At 35.9% G+C, this 14,294-nt stretch overlaps 1 long non-coding RNA gene and 1 pseudogene across 23 annotated transcripts; one reads left to right on the top strand and one right to left on the bottom strand.

Moving 5' to 3' along the window:
- Positions 1-1,186: 1,186 nt before the first annotated feature.
- On the top strand, positions 1,187-13,732 carry LOC114259926 (uncharacterized). 23 transcript variants are annotated; one of them, XR_014357927.1, is made up of 6 exons: positions 1,661-3,021; positions 3,111-3,248; positions 4,885-4,981; positions 5,219-6,808; positions 8,083-9,576; positions 13,390-13,732. It is a non-coding gene; the product is annotated as an uncharacterized LOC114259926 (long non-coding RNA). The 23 variants fall into 23 exon arrangements; XR_014357926.1 differs by having other exon boundaries at positions 3,111-4,981; positions 5,219-5,298; positions 5,391-6,808; XR_014357931.1 differs by having other exon boundaries at positions 3,111-5,298; positions 5,391-5,434; positions 5,907-6,808.
- On the bottom strand, positions 9,783-10,920 carry LOC145814676 (zinc finger CCCH domain-containing protein 20-like; annotated as a pseudogene).
- Positions 13,733-14,294: the final 562 nt, after the last annotated feature.

Raw genomic sequence — 14,294 nt, 5'->3', positions numbered from 1 at the left:
AAAAGCCACATCCTACGAGCTCAAGGTGTTCAAACCTGATTAGCTCTGACACCAAGTTGTAACACCCCAAAATATAAAACAATAATAATTAACAATTCATATTTAACTTCACTAACTTAAATTACTAAAATGCCTCGCTTAGTAATTCTGTAAAATCCACAGATACCTTTAGTATAAAAAGCTCTATTTCTCATTGAACTATAGTTAAAAGGTTTCAATTTCAATTTCAATTACAATTAGAGTAATGTCGTTGTAGTTCAAGAAACTAGAGAATTCAGATACAATGCCCTGAGGGCTTACAAATATCAAGGCAAGGGCCTTGGTGCAACAAAAATGGACATTCAGTCCCAAAACAGATAAGCTCAGAGCTTTCACAATATCACATCCATGAGCCTTCGTGCTTTATTCATAAAATCCACCTCGTGATCATTGGGTTGGAGGCACATCTCTAGGTCCTGAAATGTTAGATAGGGATGAGCTATATGTCCAATAGAGATACATTTAACAGAGTATATCTGATTATTTGAAATATCCATATGACACTACTATAACCAAGAACAAACTTCACACTGCAACAAAACTGACTTTTTACGACACCACATCAATGGCACACAATAAATACACGCCGTAGTTTCTCACTTTTACGACTTGCTTTTTTTGCACGTCATAAATACTTTTCCAATCACGGCGTGTGTATTGCGTAGGCCGTGAATGGTAATAACGATAATTTTTTTACGGCTTGCAATGCATGTTGCAAATAATAAAACTTTCTACGACGTACGTATGGCTTGCTATTAATGCATCAATTATACACGATGCACATATGCCATGCCAGCCGTGAAAAGTGAATACTTTTCACGGCATACACAACGCTCGCTGTTAAAAGTATTGCACTTTTTACGACGTACACATCGCTTGCCGTTAAAAGTATTGCCTTTTAACGATGCACAATACATGTTGTGAATTGTATGATTAAAAAAAAAAAAAAGCGCCAAAATGAAATTTGGCTTGTCATTCACCCAAAAAAAAAAAAAAAAAAAAAAAATAGAAATTTTTGTTTTTTTCCAAAATAACTATTTTGCCTACCTCTAATCATAATGGAACATCACAAGGTTTCAATCTTTCTCTTTACACCACTATTCTATCTCTATACACTCATTTTCTCATTATAATTAATTAAACTTATACACTCACCCATTTCCATCTCCTCTCTCTCTCTTCCATCCTCTTCTTCTTCTTCTTCTTCAAACCCTAATCTCACCAACGACCGCCACTTCTTCCACCTCCGGCCAGTTTTTCCCCACTATGACAACCTCTCGTTGCTCTCTCCCTACCTGTGACCCACCTAGTAGCCCCCCACGACTGCCGACACAACGCCATCATAGACCCCACGATAGCCAATATACCGCTATCGCCTGCACCTATGATCACCGATCCACTACCAATTTATTCCTTTTTAAATTTTTTTTTTATATTTATTTTACCCTTTTACCCGGTTTTCCTTATATTTTCCCTATTTCTAGAAAAATTCAAACATTGATTGTTTTCTCTCTCTCTCTCTCTCTCTCTCTCTCTCTCTCTCATGCATCACAGACTTGTATAACTCTGCTCTCTCGCTCTTTCACTCGCCATTGTCGTATGAGATATCCAACGGTATGAATCACTCTCTCTCTCTCTTCCACTCTCTCAATTTTTATCTCTCTCATTCTCTCTCTCTCTGCGCGTATACATACATATTTACTGTATCTATGAAGTATGACTCAGATTGTGTAGTGTGAAGTTTAAATATTAGTAGGCAAAGATTGGGTTGCTGTTGATATAAATGTGTTTCGGTGAATTTGATTGAGGTTTTTGTGAATTGAATTTTGAAAATTGAATCTAATTGCTCAAGGTTGTGGAATTGTTTTAGATGGATTTGAGTTTGTCAATTTCTAATTTTTTTTTTAATGTGAAATTAGTATTGTTTAATTGTTTTTTGTGTTAATTGAATTGTGCTATTCTGAGATCCAGTTCATGTAGAATCTGAAATTTGAGTTATATATATATATATACCTATGAAATATTCAGAAAATTCGAGTTATATTTGATTGATGGAGATGTTGATTTTATGACTCCTCTGTTTTGCTTTAGTGTTCTCTATGAAGGATTGATTTTGGTCCTATGTGGCACTCTTTGGAAATTCACATCCGATTTTTTTTTCTTTGATAATTTTTATCACAAATATTTTTGTTTCAACCCCATGCTTATTATTATTTATCACAATGCATTCTTCTAATAATGTATTCTTCCATATTTACTAACAAGGCTAGTTGAGATGTTAAAAATATTTGTTGAAGAGTATTATATGATAAAAAATAGAGTCTAATTTTGTATGTTAAGAGTTTGTTCGTGTAGTAGTGTATATGTGTGTTCCAATGAGGATGTTAAAATGTGTCGTGGGACGCCGACTTTCGAGCGGCAAACACCAAAAAAAAATAAAATAAAATAAAAAGAAACAGTCAAGTTACATCCTTGATTGTTTCTAACTTTAGCAATCCCTCATGAACAAGCCCATACCCTCCGTTGGCTCTGCCATTCCTTTGGATTTTGTGATGAAAACTTCAAAGCTTTAGGTTTTAGAAAAGGAAAATCAGATTGACAATTTTCCTGAGAAAGTGAGGGAAAGATGAGAGGAAAGGAGAGGGGTGAAGAAGAAGATGTGGGGACTAAGGGAAGGTATTATTGCTGGAGAAGAGAAGGTGGGAAAGTGGAAGGAATAGTGGTGGTGTTCGCGTGGATGTCGAGTCAAGAGAGGCATTTGAACAACTACGTCCAACTCTACCCCTCTCTCGGACTGCGTCGCGGTCTAATTTGTTGAGCCGTGGATTGATAGGGCAGGCTAACATTTCTTCTAGGGCTAGTCTGATTGCGAAGCCTAATGATTCACCCTATTACATTGGATTGGATAGGGTTTTCGAAGATTCTTACGATTCGTTGAAGAATCCCAATGGTATCATTCAGCTCGTATTATCAGAAAATAGGGTATGTTTTTGTTTTTCTTTGATTAATTTTCATTATATTGGTTTTTGGTCTTGGGTTTGAGTTGATTTTTTTTTTTGGTGTGGTTATAGCTATCACAAGATTTGATTGAGAAGTGGTTTTCGCAAAATTTCAATGATTCTATACTTGGAAGAGAAGGAAGTGGGGCTTTGAGTATTAATGGAATTGCGACATACCAACCGTTTGATGGAATGCCGAAACTAAAAGAGGTAAGATGTTTAAATGATTATAATTAATTGAATTTCTAATTTGGGTCTATGTTTTGATTTGCAACTTTACTTCTTTGAAATGTGACAGTTAAAATGCTCTGTTGGTAGGTATGATTATTGAAAATATTGGTGTAGATTCAAACTAATTAGTAGCTTTCTGTTTAGTAATATAATGACAAGATTATATTAGTTTGCTGAACAAGTTTACTGTACGTCTTCGTTCGATAGTACATTTACTACTTACTGTACATGTTTCCCTCACCATAAGATCTATGAAGTGAATGATATGGTAATTTTAAGCCCATATATATTGTGGAACCAATTGATAACTAGGCGAAAATGATATTCATGGATCACCACTGCACTCCATGTCTATCAAAATTTGAAACTAAAAGAATACTATTGTCTCCAAAAATAAAGAACACATAAATAAAATTGAACTGGTAGCAGACTTGATTTTAGCAAAAATTTGACTGCAGATGGTCTCAAGCAAGCCCCATGTGAGATTCCTAATTTCCTTCTTTCTTAGCCACTTTTCATCTTTGTTTACTCTGGTTGTACCAGAGGATAAGAAGAGTGACTAATGGGTATAATATAAGTTCACTGTTCTAACAAAATGCAGTGTTGAAATTTACCCTTTAAAGGTTTATATGTAGAAGATTGATGTTCTGACAAGAAACTAGAATTGATCAAGTCATATCATAGTAAAGGTTGGAGCAATACAAGTGTGATTTCATGCCTAAGTACGGTTTTTAAATCCTTGATAGTCTATATTTGATATAGTAGTATTATTTGTTCTTTTATTATTGTGACTTGTAAATATTTGAAGAGAGGAATTAAGTATTCTGTATTGTAGAAAATAATGTGCTATTCTTGTAGAATTAATATTTACTTAATTTATTTATTTGTTCAGAACTCTTCTGGTGTTCGGCATTATATGAGTCTTTTCGATTTTTCATGCTTTAATAGTGTTGTGATTTCTATCTTTCTAAAGATTTAGGGTATTGGAGCTTTATATTTTGGATTAAAATGTGATATTTTTTTTAGAAAGATAGAAATCACAACACTATTAAAGCATGAAAAATTGAAATGACTCATATAATGCTGAACAACGAAAGAGTTCTAACCAAATAAATAAATTTAAGTAAATATTAATTCAACAAGAATAGCACATTATTGGTTGTTCATAGCAGCGAATTTGATACCAACATGGTAATTAGTTTGTCATCATTGATAAATTGCCTTACTTTTGTTCAGGACAAACATGGTAATTAGTTCCTGTCAATTTTTGCAATTTATACTAGAAACTATGTTAGATGTCAAAAGTTAAACATATATATTATTCCTATTTGTTAAATTTTATATTGCATCTGGCTGGAGAAATAGGTGGATGAATTTGTACGTGGATATCTACTTTTAGACAATTTTCTGTTCAATTTCAGTATGATAATGTGGTAGAAAATGCTAAGAAGATATAATGAGCAATTAAGTATCACGAGTCATAAGTAATAGTCAAAGTTTAAGTGATTAGATGGAATTGCCTTTGATTATATAATAACTGCTAGGAGTATAAGAAGAATTAAGGATGGATTTCTATGTGCTAGTTTATAGTTGAAAACTTTCTTTTTGCTGAAAGAGCTAAGGCATTGCAATCATAAAATCTACTGGAAGCTTGATGAAACTTTCTGCGAAAGTTGAACCAGCAGGAATTCTCACATGCCCTGACGGCGACGGTATCTACTCTTTTCGTTCATTCTTTGATTGGGTGTATTTTATATACATATATATACATATATATACACACACACACAGGGAATGATATATATACATATATATATATATATATATATATATTATGAAGAACATAGTTCTTTGTAATCCTAAGTGATCAGTAACCCCTCTAAACTAAATGTAATTCAAATTTGACTAGTTTGCCTTGCCTAGCTGATCGTTTTGTTCTGAAAACATAGGAAAACCAGTTTTGCAAATCAGTATGAAATGGGTCTGTAGTTTCTTTTTCCATTTTAGATTGTGTAGCTGCTACACTGAGGTACAAACATGAACTCGTTTGACAATTATTTATTTTTCTAAGCTTTTTGCTTCTCTGCTTTACTGTCTTTGATTCTGGTCCACAATGCTCAGGCACTTTCCAAGACATTGCTAATACTGCTGCTAGGCAAAAAGAGGTGCAATCTCCGTCCCTTTAAAGTTTAAACCATTGACTTTGAAATTGCTCAAATTGTTTTGGGAAATTTGGCTATAAACCCCTTTTACCTTCCTTTCATTATTAAAAGGACTAACAAAAAAAATTATACTTTCTAAACCCCCTCATAATTATAAAGTCTCGCATAAAAGACAAAATTTATTATTTAAATATTTTATCAGACTATCATACCATCAATTAAATCTTCCCACCTTCTCCACTTACTCTCTTCCCACCTTCTCTGTCTCTCTCCTCCCCCTCGAAGCACTGCTTATATATATACACACACACAGGGAATGATATATATACATATATATATATATATATATATATATATATTATGAAGAACATAGTTCTTTGTAATCCTAAGTGATCAGTAACCCCTCTAAACTAAATGTAATTCAAATTTGACTAGTTTGCCTTGCCTAGCTGATCGTTTTGTTCTGAAAACATAGGAAAACCAGTTTTGCAAATCAGTATGAAATGGGTCTGTAGTTTCTTTTTCCATTTTAGATTGTGTAGCTGCTACACTGAGGTACAAACATGAACTCGTTTGACAATTATTTATTTTTCTAAGCTTTTTGCTTCTCTGCTTTACTGTCTTTGATTCTGGTCCACAATGCTCAGGCACTTTCCAAGACATTGCTAATACTGCTGCTAGGCAAAAAGAGGTGCAATCTCCGTCCCTTTAAAGTTTAAACCATTGACTTTGAAATTGCTCAAATTGTTTTGGGAAATTTGGCTATAAACCCCTTTTACCTTCCTTTCATTATTAAAAGGACTAACAAAAAAAATTATACTTTCTAAACCCCCTCATAATTATAAAGTCTCGCATAAAAGACAAAATTTATTATTTAAATATTTTATCAGACTATCATACCATCAATTAAATCTTCCCACCTTCTCCACTTACTCTCTTCCCACCTTCTCTGTCTCTCTCCTCCCCCTCGAAGCACTGCTTATATATATACACACACACAGGGAATGATATATATACATATATATATATATATATATATATATATTATGAAGAACATAGTTCTTTGTAATCCTAAGTGATCAGTAACCCCTCTAAACTAAATGTAATTCAAATTTGACTAGTTTGCCTTGCCTAGCTGATCGTTTTGTTCTGAAAACATAGGAAAACCAGTTTTGCAAATCAGTATGAAATGGGTCTGTAGTTTCTTTTTCCATTTTAGATTGTGTAGCTGCTACACTGAGGTACAAACATGAACTCGTTTGACAATTATTTATTTTTCTAAGCTTTTTGCTTCTCTGCTTTACTGTCTTTGATTCTGGTCCACAATGCTCAGGCACTTTCCAAGACATTGCTAATACTGCTGCTAGGCAAAAAGAGGTGCAATCTCCGTCCCTTTAAAGTTTAAACCATTGACTTTGAAATTGCTCAAATTGTTTTGGGAAATTTGGCTATAAACCCCTTTTACCTTCCTTTCATTATTAAAAGGACTAACAAAAAAAATTATACTTTCTAAACCCCCTCATAATTATAAAGTCTCGCATAAAAGATAAAATTTATTATTTAAATATTTTATCAGACTATTATATCCTCAATTAAATCTTCCCACCTTCTCCACTTACTCTCTTCCCACCTTCTCTGTCTCTCTCCTCCCCCTCGAAGCACTGCTTCTCTTCATAGCCAAGGGGGCCACTTGTAGTGGTGGTGGAGGTGAGTTGTTGTCACTGCTGCATTGTCAGGCGGAGAAGTGCGATGTTGATCTGACGAAGGCAAAAAGATTGGTTTGCAAGCTCCATGCGAAGGCTACGGCGGCGATTGTCGCCGGACTCTGGCTATAGACATACACATATTTATATAAATATATAGGTGGATATGTGGAGGCGCGTTTACCATTGCCACCGATTTGGGGTTCAATACCAATCTAGGGTTCTAGATCAACGCTGTCGCGGCACTCTAGGAGGCGACAAAGGCGTGTTTGGTAGAGTTGTTTGGTTATACATATTGTTTTTAAACACAGATCTGAGTTTTGAATATATATATATATATATATATTTGTGTGTATGAGTGTTGTTGAACACGTGTATTCTTTGAAATCAAAAGATAGAGAGATATTTGGATGTGTTCTCTGAAACGGCCACCTCAGTCAGATTATGATTATGTTGATGTAGAGTAAAATTTGACTCTGGTTCATTCATGTAGTATGTATTTTATTTTTTGTAACAGTAAAATTTTACTCTGGTTAAAACACATGTTGATTTGCTTAATAATATAAAATTTTACTCTGAAATTTTATTCTGGTTAAAAGCATGTTGATTTGCTTAACGATATAAAATTTTACTTTGAATCATAGCAAATTTCACTCTGATTCAGAGTAAAATTTTACTCTGAATCAGAGTGAAGTTTGCTATGATTCAAAGTAAAATTTTACTCTGAAATACACTGTGAGGATGGTTTAATAGAAGAGCTGATAGATATAAGGATAATATAGTAAAAGAAACAAGTTTTAAAATATTAGGGCGTTTTGAAAGTATCTATATAATTCTTGTTCTTTTGAAAGATAAATTAAACAGTGAGGGGTCTATCACCAAATGTCCCAATTTTTTTTTGAAGTTCTACATCGAAATAAACTGAGTTTGTGTTGCATTTGTGAACAGATTATGGTGCTTTTGAAGATCTACTGGGGAGATGCTCGGGAGAAGATATGTGAAGCAATTGATAATATTTCTCTTAGTTGCCTTGTTATAGGGAACTGAGGCCTCGGCAAGCTCAAGAGGTTAATTATTTTGAAATTACTTTTTGATTATAATTGAAATCTACTATTCTGCAATGTTGAACCATTTTGGTGTTTGGATTTCTTTTCTGGATCTTATATATTTTTGGCAAAGTGCCCTAAATTTTTTAGCAAAACACAGGAGAGGGAAAAGAAAGAGGGTTAAAAAATTAGCTAACCTATCCACTAGAGCCCAAAATTGTAGAATTTGGTTGCTAATTGTGTAGCACCTGACACTAGCATGTACTAAGCCATCCACTGTTAAATGATTTCAGATCCATCATCTGTATTTAATCATGAGATTATCTTCCATAAATTGGCGCAAAGTATATGATATTTATCTGTTACTCATAGTAGTTGAATAAATTTCCAATGTGAAAATGATAGGATAGGACATTACACTTGCATTTAAGTTTGTTGTTAAAGGAAAATGATTGTTATGGACATAACGCTTGCATTTAAGTGGTATCTTAATCATTCAATAATGGATTATTGATTCTTAGGCATATTCCCACCAATGGAGGACTAAATTTGTGGACCAAACCAGTATGAATCTTTGTTTAGTTAGCTGGACCAAAAATGTAAAGCAAGCTAATTTGTGATAGATTGAAGGTGGTTGTTGGTGTCTTAATCATTTACTTATGGATTACTGATTCTTAGGAGTGTTCCTATCAATGGATTCATTTTGTGGGCCAAACTGCTATAAATATTTGGTCTAGCTGGACAAAAAAATCTGAAGCAAACTAGTTTGTGACAAATTGCTGGCTGTTGGGATCTTTTATTAGCCTCTTTCAAGGCAAATCCAGAATATACTGTAATTGAATGTTGAACATCATGCCATCCGATCGCATGAAAACAAATTGTGAATGCCGAATTTGTTGTAGTGTCTGGATTATAAGAAAATGAACTGATTCTTTTATTTATTTATTTATTAGGTAATTGAATTAGACATACCAAAAATTAGAGTATAAAATATGAGGCTCAATGTACTCACAAAGAGGACAAAAAAGATGATTGAGCAAGCCATCAAAACAGAGCATTCAATTTTAAGGTTTAGAGAAGCAATGTGGAGATGTAACCCGATTACATGTGGAGGTAACAATAAAAAAAATTTGTTGAGTGAAGACTTGGTTTATATAAGGTGTGATCAATGCCTTGTTTGTTAAAAAAAAAAAAACATTTCAAACTGTATATACATGTGGAAGATTAGGAGTTTTCGTTATTGAACTTTGATTCATAATAATAATGTATTGAGAATTAATGGCAGGTAGCTATTACTTTTTATTCTAGTAGATGTTTTAGGTATTTTCAATTGGAGAAAGACGAGTTAAAGACTTGGAAGACTTGGCTTCTTATCGTCCTCAGTATCACAACCAAGGTACCTTTTAATACTACTGTTAAAACCTACCATCACCTACTCCACCTACTATACCTACCACCACCTACTACCACCTACTACACACCTACCACTACCACCTACTACCACCGACTCCACTACATCTCCTATATAAGGAGCCCCTCACCATTTGTAATAAATAACATACATCAATCATAATACATACAATTTATTCTCTTTCTATTAATTTATCTAACATGGTATCAGAGCGAGGTTAAGAACTTAGTAATTCCGCTTCACCGGCGGGCGGCAGCCTCGCCTTGGCCGTCCGCCGGACAAACACAAATTTTCTAATTTCTCTCTCTGCAGACAGCTCTATTTCCCTTTTTTTGTCCCACAGATCAAAAGACCCGATTCCAGTCCGGGTACGGCCCCTCGTTGGAGTCAATGGCAAACTGCAGAAAGCGGGTCGGGTCAATGACAACCTGGGAGACATGAAACCAGGAGAACCGCCCATCTGGATACCCCATGAAGGAGGCATCGACTTGACCTGTTGAGCTGTAACTGACGCAGAGAAGCCACCATTTCGTTGATCGAGTTCGAACCCAGAGCCCGACTCAGTGAGTTAGTAGTCATCGGAGACATCGGCGGCAACTCAGATGGTGGCGAAATAGACTCCGGCGAGGACATAAAAGTCAACCCTTTAGCACAAGAACCCTCCATAGCAAGCCTGAGAGGAGACCCATCATAGGACTCCACAGATCCGGGAGTTCTCGGACCGTCCTTGCATGGCTGAGTCCGGTACCGACCCGGATGGAGCCAGCACTCGAACACGCCATGCGCGAACTCACAGGCATCACCTTTCTTACAGTTCCCTTTTCGGAATTCGGGGCAAGTCGTACCCGAATAGAGGGGGCTTCACATCTCCACTTGTAGGCATATTTGCCTCACCATTCACCTCCTGTAAACTTGATTCTTTCACATCTTCATGCTGTTCATCTTTTAGACTGGATGTTGCAGATGAACTTGAAAGAAAGGATGGCAGCTCATCAGACCAAACTCTTTCTGAAGTTGTGTCTCTCATCCGTTTGTGGGAATCTACCTCCGAGGATCTTATTTCATGAGACAAGACCTTCTCATCTTCATTTTCTCGTGCATCATCTACTGTCAAGGGAACATAGCTGCTAGATAAAACGCCACTGATTCACGTGGCTTAATTTTGTTCTCCTCTGCAACCTCGATGATAAAGCAACAGACAACTACAACCGAGCTCTCTCTCTCTCTACTCAAGAACATCCACCTTTATTTTAATATTTCCAACCATTTATTTTAACCTTTTCTTCCACTAACCCACTGATTTTATATTTTATTTTATTACATACCCATCATTTCTTTTCACTTTTTCTTCCCACCACTTTCAATCAACTTGTCTTGCTGTTTGAATTTTCCTCTTTTTTCTTTCTTTTGCCTTTTCTTATCATGACACCTCACATGGGCTTGTCCCCTCTCTCTCCTCCGTTTGATTTCAAAATCCATTATTTTTATTTATTTTCTCCAAACCACTTTCCTTATTTCCCCCATCTTTCATTTTGATTTCAAATATATTTTTATTCTTTCTTTCTTTATTTTTCTTTCACATTATTTTTAATCGTTTTCAAATTACATTCATACCATATAGCTTTGCACACCAAACCATATTTTATTCCTCTCAGGGATAAACCCTGATCACATTTTTACACACAAAAAAAAAAAAAAAAAAAAAACAAAACAAAAAAAAAACAAAAACAAAAACAAAAACAACAAAAAAAACAAAAACAAAACGATTTGTTTTCTTTTCTGCAGACGGCCACCCACCGACCTCACTTCCTCTACTCTGCCGCCGGTCTCTTCTTCTTGCCTCCGTCCTGGGCGGCCCTTGCCGGTGCTTTCTCCGTGTTTCCCACTCCACTGGGCACGATCACTACTCCCTGCTCCTCTACTGCAGCATATGGCGGACCTCCAAATCGGAACATAACGGTGGCCTTCCGCTTCAGCTCCTTATTTTCCGCCTTTAGCACACTTATCTCTGCTCGCGCATCCTTATACATGCGTTGGAGCAGACCCAGTTGGGCGTTTAACTGCTGCACCTCATTTGTCCTACTCTGCAGCCGGTGCGACAAGTTTGTGACCGCCGTCATGGTCTCCATACATGACTTCAAAGTATACTGATTGGCCTCAATATCTGTTTGCACTGCCATTTTTTGCTCCACTGACCGCATAGGGAAGTTCAACGGCGCAAAACCAGAGGCGCTTGGTTGCGGTTCAAGGGCCACCGCACCAGTTATTTCTCTTGTGGACTCGTTCAGGTCTGGAAAGAGCGTGAGTAGACCACGGGAAGAGGAGGCCATGTTCTGGGTAGCTGGACGGGAAGAAGAGGCCATGTTTTTGGGTTGCTGAGTGTTTCAGCGAAGCAGCGATTTCCGACTGGTACTTTCAAAGAAGGATTGGTTACAGAGTATTTCAGAATGCAAATGTTCGGCGGTTTCAGACTGGTTTGCACAGCCTCCGCCTCAACCTTGGTTAAATAGCCAAGGCAGACACGCGCATCATGCGTCGCTCGGCGCTCGACGACAACATGGGCGCGCCTTTTGATGGCACGCCTTTTGATGGCACGCTTTTTGAAAGATTGGGCACACCTTTTGAGGGTGCGACTTTTTAGGGGTCCGACAAGACTCTGTAAACTGTCCCGACATTGATTCCGGTTAGCTCCTTCATGGGTCCGACAAGACTCTGTAAACTGTCTCGACATTGATTCCGGTTAGTTTCTACAAGGGTCCAGCAAGACTCCGTAAACTGTTACAACAACTGTCACAACATTGTCTGCTACAACGGTCCGACATGACCCCATAAACTGTCTTCTACATCGGTCCAACACGAGCCAATGTCTTCTACATCGGTCTGCCATAACCATACAGTCTTCTACAACGGTCTGACACGACCATACAGTGTCTCCTATTCATTTTTTATTTTTCAGATTATTTTCTTGTTTTGTTACTCTCTTCAAACTCAAGTTGGTTAGTTCCTATCCCCCTTGAGTTTGCGGGGGCTGTTAAAACCTACCATCACCTACTCCACCTACTATACCTACCACCACCTACTACCACCTACTACACACCTACCACTATCACCTACTACCACCTACTCCACTACATCTCCTATATAAGGAGCCCCTCACCATTTGTAATAAATAACATACATCAATCATAATACATACAATTTATTCTCTTTCTATTAATTTATCTAACAACTACATTATGAGCACTCCTTATAACCTTTTTGGGTCATGCATACCTAGCATATAGTGCAGTACTGTACACAATTGCAAATCATTGCAGCATTTCATGGGGATGATATAGTATGAACATATCAGATTTTTTCTGTTCAACTTTTCTATTTTGTTATGAAAATTGCTTCAAGTAGTGAGTTGATCATTTGACAATGTTGTTGACTATCAAATATTCAATGATCTTTACTTAGTGATCCACAACCTAAAAATTCAAGGAAAAGGTATATATGTTTGTGATGATCTTTTTGAAATCAGCATGTGTGTTCCTCTATTTGTGCACCAATAAGGATTTGGAAGTTAATGTTTCAAATTATTTCTATGGTACAATGTTTTGGGGCTTGATATCCTTCTTCATATAATGTTTTTGGATCATGAGTCATGTATAAACTGTTGTTCTTTCTTGACGTTAGATTATAATAATTATTATTTTTTTGTGTTTTATTTTCATTCCTTATTTTGGGTTAAGGGGTTTAACCTTGTCTTATTTCTGCTTTTTAACTGTATTGATCTCCATTCCATTTGTCATATAGGTCTCTCGCAGACATGTCGATGAATGTTACTGGATGATAGAGGAGATGGTTCAAGTGATGAGTATGAGCCCAATAGTAGCAGTGACGATGATGATGGTGATGGCTAGTTTTTGAGGACTTTGATGAATAGATTTCTATAATCTTTGAATAGTTTTGGATTTTGTTTACAAACTTATATATGATACAGTTTTGGATGGTTTATAACTTTTTGGATAATTAAGAACTTAAGGATAGTCCTTTTGAATGATTTTGAACTTATGATTAGTTTTTGGATGTTTGGAATGTATTGACAATTTTTGAATATTCATAATTTACGAATGTAGTTTATTTTTTATGCTTGAAATAATATTTTGGTGGTTGATTGATATTTTGTGAAGCTTGTTTGTAATGTTTGTTAGATTGTACAAAACAGGTCAAAATAGAATCTGCTAAATTAAAAAAAATAAATAAAATAATGCACATTCTACAACATGCTGAGCAAGTTGTTGTATTACATAATCTACGGTGCTCAATCAGCGTCGTTACCAATTAACGGCGTGAAAAAGTAATCGTAAAAAAAGTAACAATGACGCACAAAATTTGCCGTTAAATAGTTTTTAACGGCGTACTATAGCATGTCGTTGAAAGTGAATGACTTTCCATGACTGGTCATAATATGACGTGCGTTGCACGTCGTAGAAGAGTTTTTACAGCATGCATTGCGCACCGAAAAAATCTTTTTTTGTTGTAGTTCAATTAACATATTTATATTAAATAACAATAATCCTCTGTCATTCAATTTAAACCATTCCTCAACACTGGTGTGGTAAATATGACATCAAATCCCTTGTAAGAGTCCTAATAATACATATACATAGATTTATAACAAAACATATCCCTAAATTTGCCAACTATTAATACAGCAG

Source organism: Camellia sinensis, unplaced genomic scaffold (genome assembly GCF_055761805.1).
Source record: "Camellia sinensis isolate YWXY unplaced genomic scaffold, ASM5576180v1 Unanchor12, whole genome shotgun sequence".
In the NCBI taxonomy this organism is placed as follows: Eukaryota; Viridiplantae; Streptophyta; class Magnoliopsida; order Ericales; family Theaceae; genus Camellia; species Camellia sinensis.
The sequence above is the reverse complement of the archived record's forward strand: the minus strand, read 5'-3'. Positions and strand labels throughout refer to the sequence as shown.